General features: G+C 38.2%; 1 non-coding gene across 1 annotated transcript; it reads right to left on the bottom strand.

The window, feature by feature from the left end:
* Positions 1 to 16,952: 16,952 nt before the first annotated feature.
* LOC133292388 (small nucleolar RNA R71) lies at positions 16,953 to 17,059 on the bottom strand. Its single transcript, XR_009748909.1, has one exon. It is a non-coding gene; the product is annotated as a small nucleolar RNA R71 (small nucleolar RNA).
* Positions 17,060 to 20,131: the final 3,072 nt, after the last annotated feature.

Raw genomic sequence — 20,131 nt, 5'->3', positions numbered from 1 at the left:
TAAACCCTAAGCTGGTATTAATATACTCACCCAAAGGCTCTAAGATTTTACAGAGTTATATCTCTATGTGTTAGCTTCACATAGGTCCAAACTTCACTCAATGTGGAGCTTTGTAGCTCTAATAATGCCAATTTTACTAATCTATGTTTGCGCTGATTCTGGGCAGAGTGCTTTAGCGCGCTCTTTGAACACATTTTTCTTCAAGTAGCACGCTTTAGCATGCCCTTCCAGAAACTCCATTTTTGAGATTTTTAACAAGGAGAAATTGTGTCTCAACTTTTAAATTATCATTTTCAATGATTGCTTTAGGAAGTTTATAATTAACTTGAAGTTTTGAAACCAATCAAAGAAAGGAATGTTTAACTTTACTTTGTTAAGAAAGTTATAAAATTCTTCTTGGATTAGTTGTCTTTTAATTCCCTAAACCCTAAACCCTATATTATACCAGTAAGTGAACTTGGGGAGGAGTGATTGATGGGACATAAATTCGTTCCTATCTAAGCCCATTTTGATGGAAAAATACCATCCGTTCCCTCATCTGATGAGCAACTTCAGCATGAAAATCACTTGTTTTACACTTTTGTGACAAAAACACAGTGGGGGAACGGATGATGACGTAATCCTTTGGAAAACATATTAAAAGGGGAACGGATTGAGAGCATTTATTGCACCTGCTCCACTCATTTAATGCTTCTGATCACTTTGCAGGAAACGTGGAAACAACGTATTCGTAAAGCAGAGGCAGTGCACCACTCAAGCACAAAGAAACGTGAATAGCAGGGAATAAAAAGCTCTCATTGGCTGAGAAGAAAGCAAGACATGAGGGACTGCAATAAAATGGCAAATCTCAACAAAAGCTGTCCCATCCAACAAGTTGCAAGCTTCCAAACACTGTTGCCACCGCCCCAACCATACTGTCCAGAAACCAAGTCCAAGGAAATTTACAAGACTGCCACTTACTCTTCTGCCTATAAATAGGATGTCCCAAACACGAAGACATCATCGAATTCCTAACAGATTGAATTCCTTAAGAAGAAGATCACTTAGTATTTAGTTTGTAGTTAATTTTGTATAGTTGAAGCTATAGTTAAGTGACAACACTTCTCCCTTATTCTGTATCACTCACTTGAGACTCCTCACGAGCATCAACCATCTTCTCCACTTTACATTTTGTTGTAATCTTTCTTGTTTTATTTCAATATAAGTGTTTCTTCTTTCCTTTCCACTCGTTATCTCTGAACTGAATCTCGGGTCTATGTGACTTCAGTTTAGAATAATTATGTTTAAAGTAACAGCCATGGGCTGAAGTATCTGTGGAACAGATAAGCTGTAAAACTCTTAAAGACTTATTTTCAAAACTCTTGACTGAAGCTTTTTGTATTTCTCTGGCTAAGTAAGCTATATTCATTGTGTATCAATGGAAATTGAACACATATTGAGAAAGGAACTTCCTTAACGAAGGGATTTCAGACAGCTTAGCCAGTGGGGGAAGGTAGTTTTTTGGCAACAACACTATTGGTCACCTTAGGAATAAGGGGCCACTTCGTCCACCTTAAGGTTCTGTACCAAGTACCTGTTGGATTCAAGGGAGCCATAGGAATATGGAAACTTGTGAGCCATCTAGTCCATGAGCTGAGGAATCAGAGTTGGCAGTTAAGAAACTGGGACAAAGCCAAAAAGTGCTAAGTCTTGAGCAGAGAAAATAACTATTTAAGAATTGAGCAGTGAATCTGTTCCTTGTGTTAAACTGTTTTTTTACTTGGTACGATCGGTGCACTTGCCAATATTACGCATCAAGTTTTTGGCGCCGTTGCCGGGGATTGACTACGCCAAGTTATTTATAACTTTTGATTTTCTTGATTGGATTCTTGTGTTACTAATCTGTTTGCATTAGTTTATGCGTGGTACAGATGATCCTAAGACTTTCATCTACGATCCAGAGATAGAAAGGACTGCAAAGAGGATAAGACAACATACCAAGCAGAAGAAGCAAGCAGAGATTTCTACTCAACACTTTGAAGTAGAAACAGAGATGGCAGAGGAAGATCCACCAGCAGCTGAGCTAATGGAATCAGTTTTGGCCCCTCAATTCACAAGGCCAAATTCGAGTATTGTAAAACCATCGATTCCTGCTAACAATTATGACATCCATCCAGCACTCATCACATTGGTGGCAAAAACTCTGTTTGGTGGGGAGGACTATGAAGATCCTCACGACTTCATAGATAGATTTTTAAGGATTTGTGATACAACTAAACACAACGGAGTGACCGACGATGCGATCAGACTCCGATTGTTCCCGTTTTCCTTGACCGGGAGAGCTCTCAAATGGTTAGACCGATAGGCTCCTAACAGTATCCGCACATGGGATGAGTTAGCAACCAAGTTCTTTGCTGAGCACTTTTCCATGGAAAAGTACAATAATTTGGTGAATAAAATCACCAATTTTACCCAACAACCAAGAGAGACCTTATGTGCAGCCTGGACTCGATACCAGGAGTTGATCAGAAAGTGCCCACAATATGACTTGCCAGATACAAAGAAAGTCAGAGTCTTCTATAATAGGATGACACCAGAATGCAGAATGATTGTCAATGGAGCGGCTGGTGGAACCATAGGAAAGAAGACAACAGATGAGACCTTAGAGCTTCTGGATTTAATGGCAAGAAATGAGAATGCGTCTATGGCAGCCCCATCTGTTCAGCCCAAGAAAGGAATCTTACAATTGGGGAATAATGATGCATCACTGGCTGAGCAAAAGGTGATTTCACAGCAATTGGCCAGTTTGAATGCCAAGCTCGACAAGATGCAGCTCTCAACATCCAAGGTTGATATATTTGACTGTGAGTATTGCAAGGAGCCGCATGATACTAATGAGTGCCTTACACTCAATAAAGCTGAACCATTCCAGGTCAATGGAATTTGGTATGATCCACGGCCTCCACAGAATACTCAAAGTTACCAAAGGAATCAAAATGGCGGCCAAGGAAATAACTTTCAAAGAAGGAATCAAGGGAGTGGCTTGGATTATAATTCCAACAACTATCTGCAACCTCCTTCTCTGCCACAAAAAGAGCCATCAAAATTGGAGAAAGCGATGATACAACTATCCAAAACCACAAATGATCACATAAATGAGACAAGAGCCTACCACAAGAACCAGGATGCTTTCATCTGGAACTTGGAGAGTCAGATAGGCCAGTTATCTAGGCAGTTGGCTGAAAGGGTTCAAGGGCAGCTTCCTAGTGATACCACGGTGAATCCAAGGGAGCACTGCAATGCCATCACTACTCAAAGTGGGGAGCTAGAAAAAGAGGAAGTTGAAGCTTATACAGGCAAGAATGAACACACTCAAGAAGGCAAAGAAAAAGAAAAAGAACAACCTCCTGCAGTTCAAAAGAAGCAATGGGATTTCTCACGTTTTGAGAAACCTCCATATCCAATGAGGCCCAAGCAAAATGAGCAAAGGAAGCAATTTTCTAAATTTTTAGATATTTTTAAGAAATTACAGATTAATATTCCTTTTGCAGAAGCTCTAGAGCAAATCCTTCATATGCCAAATTCCTGAAGGAGATATTATCTAAGAAGCAGAAGCTCACAGAGGATGAACCTGTCACATTAACAGAGGAGTGCAGTGTAATCCTACAGAAAAACATGCCTCCAAAGTTGAAGGATCCAGGAAGCTTCAGCATTCCATTCACCGTTGGCAAGACGACCATAGAGAGAGTTTTATGCGATCTTGGTGCCAGCATTAATGTGATGCCATTAACCCTGATGAAGAAGTTGAGAATTAATGAAGTGAAGCCAACTAGGATGAATGTTCAACTGGCCGACCGCTCAACAAAGCAAGCACATGGTATTGTGGAAGTTGTGCTAGTCAAGGTAGATAAATTTATAATTCCTGCCGATTTTGTTATTCTTGACATTGACGAAGATGCCGGTGTGCCTATGATCTTTGGGAGGCCATTCTTAGCAACTTCAGGATTTTTAATCGATCTACCTAAGGGTGAGTTGATAATGCGTGTGGACGGAGAGCAAACAATATTTAAAGTACTTATAAATGAAGCTCCTTCATTGCCTGCTCGTCAACCTAAGAATCAAGTCAATTACATTGCGGAGAAAAAGTTTGAGGAAGGGAATAAGAAGGAAATTCATCAGTGGCATGAAGGAAGCAAGCCAAAGGTTAAGATGGAAAAGCCCAAGGGTAAGGAAAAGCTTGTGAGGACTAAGTTTAAAGTTTCTGAGAACCCTCATCCTTATCCACATGCATATGAGTATAACCATGGCGGGACACAAATTCTGAGCAAGGGTATAGTGTCATCACTAAGCCCGAGTTACCAGCCACCATGATTACAAGGGGTACGTCAGGCTCGTGACGTTAAACAAGCGATACTTGGGAGGCAACCCAATGAGTTTTTACTATTATTTTTATTTTATTTTATTTCCTTTCCCTTATCTGTGTTTAATTTTTATTTTGATGTTTTATTTTCGTTGTCTTTGTGTGACAATCTAGGTTTATGTTAGGGTCATTTGAACCTCTTTGGTATTTTGGGTTGTAATTCTCCAGTACATTGGTCATGTTATTTTCTGCCTGATATTTCGCATGTGTGATGTTTATACTTGCGCATCAGTATTTTCTCCGACTACTTTAGTTATTGCTGAGGACAGCAATATTCTAAATCTGGGAATTGGGGCCGCATACATGGCAATCGAGGTATCACACACAGAAAAAGGTTCAGCAGATTTATAACCACTTCAGGGGAGTTATTTTAACCTTTCTAGTTATTTTCATTTTTATTTTCATTTTGGTAGAAATTTTTTGTTTTTAGTTTCATTTCCTGCTATGTGAAAGCACAATCCTAATTTAGATGTGCTACTCAGTCAATTCCTTGGTGAAAATGAGGAAACGTTGCATGATATATGGTATTGTCATTGCATAGAGCATGAATAGAGATTATGATTGCTCCTTTGTTTGATTTCTATGTTTATAATGGATAATGATGCTTAGAATGAAATTAGGAAGAGTCTAGTTTGATACCACAACTTGTGAGGTTTGTGCCTATACAGTTAATTTTTTTTTTAGAGTCCTCACTGCAGTAGTACTCTATAACTTGATCTAATTCTCTCCAATGCATGTGTTGATTGAAGTGATAGAGGCATTTTATTCTATTAAGCTTATGGCCAAATAGCTACCTAAGAAATCATCCATTGTTAGACATGTTGAGCCTGAGACCAATTTTTTTTTAATTACCTTATTAAACTGTTTAGACCACTTCCATCAGAACTTACCTTGATTGAGATTGAAATGTCAATAATCAAAAAGTTAGAAGTAATTGAGGTAAGCTCCACTAGAAGTTAAGCAGTTGAAAAGGAAAAGAAAAGAATAGTTCTCACATGAATTTAAAGAGAAAGAAAAATAAATTGCAAAAATTGACAAGCAATGATGAAGGAAAAAGTGAGAAAAAGGAAGGAATCATGAATTCGAAAAAAAAGTGGAGCTGAAACTTTAATTGAGAGATGATTGAGTCTTAATGAAAATGGTGTTTCAATCTCAATAATTATTCAGCTACTTTCCAAAAGATTCTAACCATAAGCCAAGCCAAGTTATAACCTTAAGAAGTCCTTTTGATCAATCAGGCATGTGTTGATGTTCCTCATCTTTAGGAACTTGAGAAAAAGATCAAGCTTATGGTAGTACAACAGCTGTGATGAAATGAGTGATGATGAATGACCCCAAACACTGAGTGATGAGTGAATATCATGTCTTGTGAGGGGTAATCAAGTTAGACTCTGACGTTTGAATGTAGTGTTAAGCATCATCTTAAGTTTGACTTGGAAATCATTCATGCTTAGTATAGTAATCTTTATGATTGTCTCTGCAATGCTATGCCTGATTAATTGAACTTTGCTTCCCATGCTTAAATTCAATTTATTGCTGAGGACAACAACATCTAAATCTGGGAATTGTTTGATGTGAGTCTAGCATATGATGTTTTCTTATTTAAAAGAAGCAAGGAATTAATCATAAATGTGTGAAAATAGTCTTTAAATGCAAGAAATATTGATTATTCCTTCTCAATCATGCACTCACTCAAGTTATATGTTTAAATAGCAGGAAACGCCGCAAAAAGAAGCAAAATCAGAGAAACCAAATTTCCCGCTGGCGCACGACGCGCGGAGGTTGGCGCACGAGGCGCGAGACCGGCGCACGAGGCGCGGTGCCTGGCGCACGATGCGTAGCAGGAAATGCCGCAAAAAGAAGTAAAATCAGAGAAACCAAATTTCCCGCTGGCGCACTACGCGCGGAGGTTGGCGCACGAGGCGCCAAATCGTTGGGTGGCTTCTGTTTCGGCGGCGCACTAGGCGCGAGTTTCGGCGCACGGTGCGCGGGTGGAGGAGCACGGGGCGCCAGTGTTCGACTCAACTTCTGTTTCTCCCAAGTTTGGGGCGCCAGGCTTAGCGCCCCGTGCGTGGGCGATTTAATTTTTACTGCGTATCAGCCAAAATAAGGCCCAATTGGAGTGCAAGTGAAAATAAGTTTTCCCAAAACCTAATAAAAGGATAAGAAACAGAAGAAGAAAGGACTTTTTGGATAATCAAGAAGAGAAAAACAACAAAGAGAGTGGAGATTCCTTGGAGTTTGTTGGAGATTCAAGGATTCGATCGATCAAGACGGAAGATCTTTATCTTCCCTTTCTCTTCTATGTTTTAAATGCTACTTTATTTTAATGTTAATTTGTCAGACATGAATATTTCTGGCTAGTTTTATCATTGTGGTAAGGGTCACAACCCTTGATGTGAACCCCTTGTACCTTGGTTGAAATTTATGTTTATCTATTTTAATTGAGTTTATCTTTTCTTGTTCTTCATTTTATAATTCTATTGGAACTGATCAATCTAGTAGGATTGCGAGGGTTAGAGTTTTCGATAGGGATGTAGGAATTCTAATTCCTGACAAAGAATAAGATAATTGTTCATGTACGCACTAGGGATAGGCTACATGAACAGCGAATGTTAAAGGTTCATTGATTCTAAGGGTTAACTCAAAAAGGGATTTCTAAGGGATTAGGATTCTAATAGAGTTGACAAGGTTAAGATCACTAAGGGATTAAGGCTTAACTAATCATATAAAAGATGATGAATTGTTCGATCAATTGAATAGGTAAATGTAAACGTAATCCAAGTTGCAAGGTGGGGATCAGAAAGGTGTTTGTTTCTGTTACCGCAATATTTTCCCAATCCTTAATCTTTTGTTCTTGCATTCTGAAAACACTTTTGGAATCATTTACATTTTTACTTTAATTTTTTTAGTTTGTTTCATGAACTACAATCATTCTCAACCTATTTTGATTAATCCAACAAGAGAGGAATAGTTATAACAACTTAGGCGCCTCAATCCTCGTGGAGACGATACTCTGCTCACTCTTTATTGCTTGGTACGATCGGTGCATTTGCTGATATTACGCATCAAGTTTTTGGCGCCGTTGCCGGGGATTGACTACGCCAAGTTATTTATAACTTTTGATTTTCTTGATTTGATTCTTGTGTTACTAATCTGTTTGCTTTAGTTTATGCATGGTGCAATTGATCCTAAGACTTTGATCTATGATCCAAAGATAGAAAGGACTGCAAAGAGGATAATACAACATACCAAGCAGAAGAAGCAAGCAGAGATTTCCACTCAACACTTTGAAGGAGAAATAGAGATGGCATAGGAAGATCCACCAGCAGCTGAGCTGATGGAATCAGTTTTGGCCCCTCAATTCACAAGGCCAAAGCAGACTATTTTCAAACATTTATGATTCACATGTAAGACAAAGCTTCTCTGCCCTCCTTCGTAAAAAAGGCTTTGACCAGCCTTAAGTGGCTTCGATTTGCAACTGATGAACGAGAAATGAGCGTTTCAATGGTGGGTGAGTTTCTGTATCAAACAAGGAGGCTGCCTGAAGAGGACTCCACTGATGTGGTCACAGTGAGGGGTAAGCAGGTATCATTTTCCCCCACTGCCATCAAGGAAGTACTTTACCTTCCCACCATTTCCAATTGTCCATACAATGAATATATACACAGTAAGGAAGTTTCCCAATTTCTGGAGGACGTAAAGGAGACAATAGCTATCAGGAACCCTACCTACGCCAAGGGGTCCCTCTGCAAAGGAAGCATGAGGGTAGGAATGGCAGGGAGAAGGGTAGGAATTTCAAGAACTAATTTTCCTAAACTGTACATGCAAATCAAACAGTGAGTTGGAGAGGAACTTATGTTAGAGTTTTACCTTCTTTCAAGCCTCCAATAGTTAGTTATACGGGTGGAGTACCCCAACCTCACTCTCCAATCAAAACCAGCTGCATGCAAGGGGTGGAGAGACTCACTCAAGGCAAAGTCATGTTCAAGAAATGGAAAGACTAAATCAGAAGTCAGTCCAAGAGGAGAATAAAAAATGTCACGAAATTTATTCTCACCTCCTCACAGATGCTCTTCGGCCGAACAAGGAGAAGGAGGAAATGAGTGTGCAAGGAGCTTTTGTTGTCCTTCTATGCGCACACAGTCTTGAGGAAGGATGAACGGAAGTACTTCGAAATCATGCTTTAGATTCCCCCTTCCACATGTCATACTGTTTTGAGCAGAAAGATGTTGGGTTTGGTCCAAGAGTGGAAGCAATAGGCACACAGTTTTGGGTTCCATAACCATTGCATGTGGAGATGGTGATGCTAGCTTTAGTTCTTCAAGTGGAGAAGGAAGGAACGAATAAGTGCAGATTTTGGTGTAGTGATGCTTCCCCAGGCTCACGGCTTTGAGAGGACGGGGTGGTGGCCTACGATTGGAAGAAAGGTGGAGTGTAAGTTACATTCTTGGGGTTCTTCTTGAGTGGTCTACGGGTTTGAAGAAGTTGAGGGAAGGTGTATGATTCTGAATGAAAGACAATAAATCAGTCTTGTTGTTCATTTAACTAGCGCCTAAGGGAAAGACCAAAGGGAAACAATTACTTTTATTCAAATGGCTCTTGCCATGCGCATGAAGTAACTAAAGAACAAGGTGTGGCTAGGTTTGATTGAGAAAAAAAAGAAAGATAAGGTCAGCTGGTCACCCCCTTCAATCAACGCAAATGGAGAGAGGATGTGGGGACCAAAATTCTGATTCAAGGATGCAAGAAAAGAAAAAGAGCAAAATAATAATATTGCAGCCTTTGCCCTCATTAGGCGCTAGGTGAGGTGGCTGCCCTTGACCAATGGAGTTTCATGCATGGAGATTTCTCTTTTCTTATTGGGTGCAAGGGGTGGCAAGGGCAGATTTCTTTGGATAATTACAAGAGTAATCAGAATTTTCTTTAAGAAGGTTAACAGTTAACTAAAAGGGTCCAAACTATTATTTCTTAATGGCATTACTCACTGTAATTTATTGATTATCATTTCACATGCCTTCCAAGTATTATATAAGCTTTTCATAGGTTATATTAAATTAATCCTACTCTTTTCCTAGCGCTTTGAATTCTCAATATATATATATATATATACATACACTCACTTAAAATGCGAATCAAATAATTTTCCTAACTTAATAAATTCTACTCTAATCGTAAGTTTAATTTGAATTTCAAACATATTTCACATCCCTAATTGTAAGTTATGTATTTTCCTAATCTTGCAGATGATACAAACGGTTTCATCAAGAACGAGGATGAACCTTGTGTTTACAAGAAGGTTAGCGGGAGTAATGTCGTTTTCCTGGTACTTTATGTAGATGACATATTACTAATAAGAAATGACATCCCCTCATTACAAACAACTAAAGACTGGCTTTCAGAAAGCTTCACCATAAAGGATTTGGGAGAAGCGGCCTTTATACTTGGTATACAGATCTATAGAGATAGATCCAAGAGGCTGCTGTATTTATCTCACTCTATGTCTATTGACAAGATGCTAAAGAGGTTTAGCATAGAAGGGTCGAAAAGGGTTTTTTTCCCGTCAGTCATAGGGTACAACTTTCCAAGGCTATGTGCCCTAAGTCACAGCCTGAGAAGGATCGCATGAGTGGAATTCCATACGCTTCGGCTATTGGATCCATCATGTATGCCATGATATGTACGAGACCAGATGTCTCATATGCTTTGAGAATTACGAGCAGATAGCAGTCTGCCCTGGTGAGGGTCACTGGGCAGCAGTCAAGACCATCCTTAAGTACTTAAGAAGAACTAAGGATGCGTTTCTGGTCTATGGTGGGGTGGATGAGCTTTCACTGAAAGGATTCACTAATGCCAGCTTTCAGAGTGACAAAGATGACTGCAATTCACAGTCAGGGTTCATGTTCACCTTAAATGGTGGGGCAGTGTCTTGGAAGAGTTCCAAGCAGGAGACTACGACAGATTCAATGATAGAAGCTGAATACATAGCTGCTTCAGAAGCGGCTAAGGAGGTCGTATGGATCAAGAAGTTCATATATGAACTAAGGGTGGTTCCAAGCGTGAATGAGCCCATACAGTTGCTTTGCGACAACACTGGAGCCATTGCGCAGTCAAAGGAACCTAGGTCTTATCAAAGATCTAAGCACGTGCTCCGTAGATATCACCTGATTAGAGAAATCATTGATAGGATGGATGTAAAGATGGATTATATTCCCACTGATGATAACCTAGCCGATTCTCTGACGAAGGTTATTTCTCTGAGAAAACATGATAGTCATTGTGAGGCTTTGGGTATACGTCTTAGGTCTCTCTAGGCCAAGTGGGAGCTTGTTAGTATATGAATGTCCTAGAGACAATCTTTTGACTAGATTAGGACATATGTGTACCTTTTATATTGTCGCAAATAAATCATAAGCACTCTTTATCCTATTTCATATTTTGTCTCGATATAATTGTTAATATATTATATGAGTAACTAGATAAACCCCTTGGAATAGAATAGGTATCTCTTGAGTATCTGTGATGAGATCACGATCATGAGGATTCAAGGATACCAGATGTTTATTCCTAATTTTATGTTCCTACTCTAGAGACACTGAGAATGGGGATCAGTAATCTCGGGTAAGACTAGCACGACTTATCTACTTGTATTCAGATACAAGGTAAAGACCTCATGAGCTAAAGATATAGAGATGTCTTAGCTAAAGTCGTGGGTGGACCTATAAGGGTATAGCTCGCACTGAACAGACCCGAAAAAGAGACTCTATGAGGAAATCTCACAGATAGTATCATTAGAGAAGTCTCTTATTATTTGGGTGTGTCTTTCCTTAGACCAGAAGTTTTCGCCTAGACTGTGTTCTAGAAGGCGTGTTTTGATTGTATACCTTGTCTACCTGAAACATAGAGATACCTAGGTATACCTTTGGGCATGTCCAGAAAGAACACAAGCCTAGGGTGATAAATTGAAGGAATTCATCAAATTTCTTCAACTTATTAGGTTATCTGTAAACCGAAGAAATCAGGATGACATTTACGGGACTCAGGAATCTATGCATAGTAAAAGAGATCATGAGATGATCTGCCTTTAGAGTCAGTAAATTGAAGATTTCCTATTTCGAATTAAAGCTTACCTTAAACCGCAAGGGTTGATACATCTCCTCACCCTAGGTTTAATGGGAAGGTAACTGAGACGAAAGGAAATACATACGGTAACCAAATACATTTAATAGGATGATTATGTCATTAACCTAACTAGCTCTGGGGCAACAAAGCATTGCTAGTGCTCTGTGTCGAAATTAAATGGGTTGTGGTCTTGTTGGGCCCAAGCCCATTTATGTCAGTGGCTATGTTGGGCCTAATGGGTCACACACTAACACCTTATTGTCTTGACATTATAGCATTAAAGGTTTTGGGCCTAATAATGGTTGTTAGCCCAAGAAAAAGTTTGGAAGCCTACCTAAGTAGGAAGTGGGCACATGGATGGCGACAATGGGCTTGGATAGTCCAAGACATTATTAATTAATTTAAATAGTTAAATTAATTATCTAATATTTAATTTCATAATTTAAATTTTGAATTTAAATATTTGAATTTGAATTGACTATAGTAGTTTTGTTTCATAACAAATGGAGAAAATAAGAGCTAGATTTAAATTTGAATTCAATTAGCATCTTATCATAATCATGTCCTTGATTTTAAGAGAGGATTTTATGGCTGAATGGGGCATTCAAATAGGCTAGCCATATGATGGTTGTTAGACCAATAAATTGACTTGGTTGTCAGCCTTATTTTTATCCATGATTTGTGCGCTGCATGATCTGATTTTGGAGTGATTTTATGACTCAAAATCAGCAGCATATAATCCTCCGTTAATCTCCTTTTAAAGAAGAGTTCTCCTAAGGGTTTTTGATTGAAAAACCTGCCACTTCTCCTACAATTCTATGCGCCACTCTTGTGTATTTTCTTGCTGAAAATTCACTCATCTAAACACCTTGAAACCTTGCCTCCTTCCTCTCCATTAGGGACGCCTAGCTTGCCTCCCTTGGTGTTCGTTGGTGGCCTTGAAGAAGGGTTCTTCTGTCTTGACAAAGGGTGGTGTGGATCAACATTAGAGGACTTGTATCTTCAAGCCTCACCTTGATCATCTTCAAGTTTTGGAAAGCAAACAAGGTAACATCCATGTCCTAAAGCATGTTTCTTGATATGGTATGTGTAATTTCGCTTGAGAAAAAAAAAAATTTCCCTCTCACATGCCTACGGCCTTCAAGGCCCTTTCTTTCACTCTTTAGCCGAGTCCACTATGTCAAGTTGTCGGCATGAGAATGTTCCGGGATCGAACTCAGCTTTTGGTGATGCAAGCAATCCGATTTCAATTTCAGATAAAGAATCCACTTCATCAACAAGTGATTCTTCAACTAGTAGCTATTTTGATTCAGGTATGCCCATCCATTTCTTCTGATTATAATTCTCCTTATTTTAGGTATTTATGGGGTCATCTACGTAAGAGATTATAGGGGAATCTCACTCTGCTGAGTTAGATTTCGAGTGTCCTTTTGCCGCCTTGATATCCCAGTATCCCTGGGTAACCTATGAAGTATTAAGTACTCTATCCGAGATGAGCGTGGAGGATGTAATCAGGCTCAACGTCGGCAACTTAGAGAATTATGACATCGTTCCTCCCCACGAAAATGAGCTGATTTACTTTGGGTGGAACCCGAATGAGCCTTTGTTTTTTCTTCTTTTACCGAGATCTTATCACAAAACTCTATTTGCTTTCCTTTATCCGAATTTCAAATTTGTGTTTTGAACCATCTCCATATTGCTCCCACTCAACTCCACCCCAATGGTTAGGGTTTTGTCAAAGCGTTTGAGCGTCTCTGTGCCTATATTTGCCCTGCACAATTTTCCTTTTCTTTTTCTTTTTCCAAACCATTACTTCCCGTATTGGTCATGAGCCTCCGAAAAGGAAAGGTTGGGTTAATATCTGAGGTCACCCTTTTAAGGAAACTCTTCCATGTTTACTCTGAGTCTTTTAAGAACTTTAAAGATAAGTTCTTTAAAGTTACTGCTTAGGTCGGGAAATAACCTTGGTTCTTTTGCTCCTCATAGGATGAGGATGCAGAGGGGAAATTTTCCTTCAATTGGTCTCCTAACCATCATAATTTTACTCCTTCCAGTTATCGTTTTAATGAAACTGAGTTGTCCGCTGTTGAGGTTAATGCTGTTGTTTCCAGGCTTGCATATGTGAAGCAATATGACTATATTAGTGTGGCATCATTCATTTTCAAATCTCAAGACGAGTTAGATTTGGAAATGAGTATTATTTCTCTACTATTTATTTTGTTTGAAATTTGTACTACCAAGATCCAATTTTTACATGGTTTTATTGTCTTAATTTTGCAGTTCTAGATATGAAGGGACAACAAAATAAGTAGCCAAGTTTCTTAGCTGCATTGGGTCGCGGTAAGAAGACCTCGACCACTGACCTCACATCCCGAAAGCGCAAGACCCCTGATTCAAGGGTTAAAAAGAATGCTATTGGGGATAAGTCCAAAGTGACCTCGGCTGACAGGTCGATTGATATCTCAGCTTCTCTTACTGGTGTCTCTTCCCAAGCTATGGCAGCAAAAAGTCAGACCCATCCTCCTCCTTCTTCATTTGGTTTTTCCCAAGGTGCTATTTGGGAGGTTGGAATGAGCAGCGATCTACGCAACATTCTCCATCCTCCTGCTCGTTTCTTTGATCTCAATCCTTTCTCTGATGCCGAGATTAAGGAATTGGAGGTGATTGAATTGAATTCAATGAAGACGACTTCTCAAGTGAAGCCTTTGGTGGCTTTGAAAAATAAATATAGCAAGGCTCACGCCGAGATGAATGCTGCCAAGGGTAGGATTAAAGGGTAGTATTAGTGAAAATTCTGAATTCGGAGTCAAAATACATAAAAAGGGTAAAACAATAATTTGCCAAACACGTAACCCTGGGAAAGAAAATTTGAGTATAAGGTCTCAAATGGGAAAAATAACCCTGTAAATGGATTCAGAACAAAAAATTGAGTGGCTAGGCAAGTTTCTGAAAAAATGATAAATAATGTTTTTACCAGATAAAAATACATCAACACAGTTGTACTGTAAAACGTGCCGAATGAATTTTGATAAGTCGGAGGGTGAATGACACAGAAGAATTTCGATGAGTTCGATAATTCTTCGAAGAACCAAGATAAAAATCTCAAAATTATGAAAAAAAATGTCTGTCCTCTTTCTCATTGATTGTTTGCTTATAAATCTGCCGATTATAACCTAAAATAAAAATCAAATTCTAATACAAAGTTACAAACTAAATAAAAAATAAATCTAGGAAATATCCTAACAAGATTCAAACCCTATAAAAAGCAAAAAGATAAAATAAAGGATATCTATATCCTACAAATAAGGAAAGATTTTGGCCACCAATAAAATTTAAAACACATCCCAAATCTTATCTTCCAAAATATGCCAAATATTTTGAAGCTCTCTTGTGAACGTGGGTCAAGCTTAAGGTGGCATAAATTTGATTTAAACCACATTTCTTGGATTAGCCAATTGAATGCTTCATTTAATTTTTTTTATTTAGCTGTCATAATTTTTCCAAATCGAACTTGGATGACACCTCTTAACACTGTCCGCATAATCACATCAGGCTAGGGGAAAATGGATAAAAATATCTTATCCATCATTTCTATAAGTAAAATAAATCAACTTTTGATTTCATTTTCTGTGAGATTTTCGGTAAATAAAAATAAAAATTCAAAGTATATTTTAAGTTTAATCTACGGCATGTATTAAAAAAATTAGCAATTAGATCTAGGAAAAAGGAGTCGGAAGCTTGTGGTTTTCAATTCAAAGAGTAACCATAGCATATAAAACTCACTACAAGATTTATAAACTAAAACAATTGGTATGAATTTGAATATTCATTAGAGCTTAATAACATAAGTAATCAGAAGATAGCTGAACTAATAAATAGTTGACGAAAATCGATATTCGTAAAATCTAAAATATGAAAAGAATATGACTATGCCAATTACTATGAAATTAAAAATTCCAACAAATTCTTGTGGCTTACGTGGGCTGATGTAAGATTTATAAACATTATTCTGTGAATAATAATAATCACCACATGAATGAACGTATTGTTTTCCCTAAAATTTGGAGATAGTACAATCGTAGTACAATCCATTGCATATGTATTAGGAGGAGATTCATTGTCATATTTGTTCATGTCATTTTGCCTAAGTCTAGTTATATATGTCATTTTGAGGTTTATCCATCATTTTGAGGAATCAGAGTTGACAGTGAAAAGACCTGAACAAGTTCAGAAGGGTTAAGTTCTGAGTGGAGAATATAGCTGTTTAAGAATGGAACAGTGGATCCGTTCCTTGTGTTAACAACTGTTTTATCACTATATTGTTGTCGCTTAAATATTGTTATTGTTATTTTCTTTATTCAATCTTGTATCAACAAATCTCCAATTAATACTTTCGTTCCTTCTCTCATCAAGAAGGATTCCATACATAACGACGAGAGGAGTTGTTTGCTGTTAGATTGAACTTACTATTCTTGAGGAACGTTGTCAAGATAGTAGGGAACGTTTGACCAAACAGATCAATTACTAACTTTTCTTTTCATTTTCATTCTTTTTAAAATTGTTTAAGGCATTACTTAGAGTACTATCCTTGCGGGAATGATAATCTGGGCACTAATAGTCCCATTTATTACTTGATGCGTGCACTTGCGCACTTGGGTTGAAGTCAAGAGAACAAATGTGTTTTCTCTTGATGAACTGAAGTAAGGGAACATCTTTTACAAGAGTATTTTAAACAACCAACGAGTTCACAAACCCAACAAGTTTTTGACGCCTTTGCCAGGGATAGTTACACTAAATTCTTGCCTTAATACTGTTTTAAATTCATACCTTGCATATATTTCATTTATTAATTTTTTGTTATATTCTCTGTTGTTCATATTGTATATATTTTCTGGTTTATGAGTGAAGAGTTTGAAATAGATTCTCATCACTCCACTGAAATACCTGAGTTCTTCTTTGATCCTGAACCAGAACGTACTTTTCATAGGAGAAGAAGAGACCTCAGGGAAAATATTTTTGAAACAAACATGGTTGATCACAATAATAACAATGAAGAGATTCCTCCTGAACAGAACTTCAGAGCTATGGCTGCTCCTTCCAGGAACAGACCAGAAAGAGGAGTAATCCTCCCCCTGTAGCTCCCAACTTTGAGCTAAAACCCATCATGTTTAATATGATTAGGGAGGCTGAAGTTTTTAATGGACTTCCTGCAGAAGATCCTTACACACACCTCACCAACTTTCAAGATATTTGTGATAATTTTAGAACTGAGGGTGTGACAGAAGAAAGTATGAGAATGAGGCTGTTCCCTCACTCTTTGGGCTCAAAAGCCAAAATCTGGATGAAATCTCTCACCCCTGGATCCATACACTCATGGGAAGAACTCTCTAACAAGTTCATAGAGAGATTTCTTCCTATGTCTCGTCAAGCTGATGTTAGAGCAGAGCTCTCTAACTTCATAATATTTTATGGAGAAAATCTCTATGATGCATGGGAGAGATATAAGGACATCATCAGGAAATGTCCTAACCATGGAGTGGAAAATGGAAGATTTTACAGTCTTCTTATAAGGGAATTGACCATACTTCTCAATCACATTTAGATTTTGCTACAGAAGGATATTTATTTACAGGAACTCTTGAATCCATATACGAAATAATAGAAGGCACTGCAGAAAGATGTCTCCAATGGCCACTAGAAAGAATGAGCCCATTAAGGAAGCCAGACATGCTAGAATTAGACAAACAAACTGTCATGGAAGCCCAGCTGGCTGAACTAATGAATGAGGTGAAGAATCTGAAAACTAACCAAGAACAACTAAGAATAGGAGTCTTACAACTTACAGCCATTGAGAATGAACCATGCTCAGCATGTGGTGATCATCATGATTAAAAAGGCTGACCATCCACAGCCTTGGTATGTTATACTGAAAATTTTGGGAATAGAAACTTCACCAAGGCCAGGGACAATCAACATACAGGACGCAACAACAACCAAAATTCTGGAGGCTCAATAGTGAAAGATCAGAACCATAACCCTCAATGAAGACCACCTATGAACCAAAGACCATACAACAATCAGCAGCAACAATACCAACAAGGCAACAATATGGGAAATAAAGCATATGACCTACAGAGAAGACCATATTATGCTCTATTCCCCAAAGATGATCGATGCATCAATACCTTGGAGAATTATGTCAAGGAATATGTTACTAGGAACGATGTTGTGGTCAGAAACATTGAATCCCACCTGGGACAGATAACTTCTAACCTCAACACCAGAACACCATGAAAACTGGCAGGGCAAACAGAAGTTCCCTCAACATCTTCCCCAGAAGAGTGAGAGGTAAGTAGCATGTCTAGCTAAACACATTAAACTAAGCGCTGACTGGGAGGCAACCTAGTGTTACCTTTGTTCTCTAACAAAAACAAAGTTTTGGGGTGGTTAAACTTAACCACAGAGCTCCCAAAAAGAGAGGGAACGTCTGATGTTCACCACTAATCCAAATAACCAAATACGTTCTGTAGCAGGAACGTAGTTTTGGGGTGGTTCAATAACCACATACACCCATGTTTTTATTTCCCTAGTGTAAAAATTTTTTGAATAGAAAAATTTATTTTTGTTCAAACTGTTTAGAGCAAACGTTTCAGTTATAGTATTGTGGCTGTGAAAATTTAGATAACTAATGGCATGAAACATAAAATCAATGAGTAATCATTCTTATTCTCTAGAAGTAGGGAAAGACAATTGAATTTAATCTTTTGATTTTTGAAGGATGTTGATATGTGTGAACTAAACTGGTAAGGAACGAAAAATAACAACAACTTACTCATGAGAGCTTCCTAAGGTGTAACCACAATGAAACTTCTGAACTTGCTTTGATGTTGTAAGTATTGCAGAAGAACAGGTGAATTCCACAGACAAGGATCAACCAACAAACACTCATCCCACCACAGTCAGACAAACACTTCCATCCCATACATACATCAACACAACCACACACACTCCCAAATACCACAAGGTCAATTGAAAAGGTCAAGGAACAGCAGCAACATGAGTAGAAAGGACAAGAATATTGAAAACAAAGAAAATGGGAACAGCCATTCAAAAGAATTAAGAAGAAAATACCAGGCAAGGTTCCTTCAAAGGAAGAAAATAAGGTACCAAAACAAAGACAAGGTGTTCCCAACAGAAAAGTCCAAGTCTCAACAGAAAAATGAAAACGTTCCTTGACCAAAGACCTATGCCCACTCCATTCTTAACCTCTCCACCACTTTCCCTCACAAAGATCCTTTGAAATGGAAGACACCCATACTTCTTAGGAAAGCAGCAGATAAGCAAGTTTGAAGAATCACATCCAGGAATGGACAGAGAAACACCACACCCTGAGTGATAGTGAGACATAAGATCAGCAACCTTCACTTACCTTGGAACAAATTCATTTTACTTATCATCTATGGAGAGTAGTTCAATCTTTGAATGAGATGATCATTACTCATTGGTTAAGTTTCTAATCATGAGCTATTCTTTGAAATTGAGCAGCCTAGCCACTATTTCTGAGTTGTTTGAGGACAACCAACAGTTTAGTTTTGAGGTGTTTGATGAGACGAAAATTCGTTCCCATCTAAGCCAATTTTGATGGCAAAATACCATCTGTTCCCTCATCTAATGAGAAACTTTTGCATTAAAAGCACGTGTTTATATCTTTATGACAAAAACATATTAGGGAACGGATGATGATGTAATCATTTGAGAAATATAGAAAAAGGGGAACGGATTGGGAACATTAAATACACCTACTCCACTAACTCAAACTCTGTACACTTTGCAGGTAACATTGAAAAGAAGCTTCCGTAAAGCATAAGCGGTACAACAATCAAGCAAGAAGAAACGTGTACAACAGGAAATAAAGAGTTCCTATTGGCTAAGAGGAAAGCAAGGCATGGTGTAAGAACCCGCACCGTTAATTAAGGTATTTAATTAATTAATTATGTGAAAATAGGAAATGATTCCATAATTGACCCTAATAATTATTTATGAGGCTTAATAATTATAATAAGTGGGTTAGAATGCTGAAAGTCGCTTTTCGGAAGAAAAGTGCAGATACCGGTTCTGCTAGTCTGTAAAATTGCGTACCGAAAAAGTATCCCGGAAAATTAATGTAAGTGCATGATAATTACTAGAATAATATGTAGGACTTGTAAAACAAGTTTCAAGTCCAAATAATGAGAACGGGTGCTAGAAACCGGTACTGGCTTTGAAAAGCGCATACCGGAAAGGTGCTCAGAAAAATATAATAAAAATATTACTAATCTTAGAAAATTATGTAGTTTCATAATCCAAAGTTTGGGATTAAAATGCTAAGCGTAGCAATTAAAGCTAATACTGCGTGATTAAGTGTGAGTTGGCTATTTATACACTTACTAAGGGCACATTGCCCTAGATACCTGAGTTTCCTTCGTGAGAGAGGCTGACCAGCTGCTTGAGCACTGTTCCATTGGTCTCCTTCACCTTCTCTTGAGCCAAGTTGGGCCCTTTGGCATTGATCCTTCTCTTTTCTTCTTGTAAACACTTGAGAGCATCATTACTGAGTGAAAGGAGAGCCTT

Source organism: Gastrolobium bilobum, unplaced genomic scaffold (genome assembly GCF_033153095.1).
Source record: "Gastrolobium bilobum isolate Gb01-03AN ecotype WA unplaced genomic scaffold, APGP_CSIRO_Gbil_v1 utg2134, whole genome shotgun sequence".
NCBI classification, from domain to species: domain Eukaryota; kingdom Viridiplantae; phylum Streptophyta; class Magnoliopsida; order Fabales; family Fabaceae; genus Gastrolobium; species Gastrolobium bilobum.
This window is presented reverse-complemented; position numbering and strand designations above follow the sequence as displayed.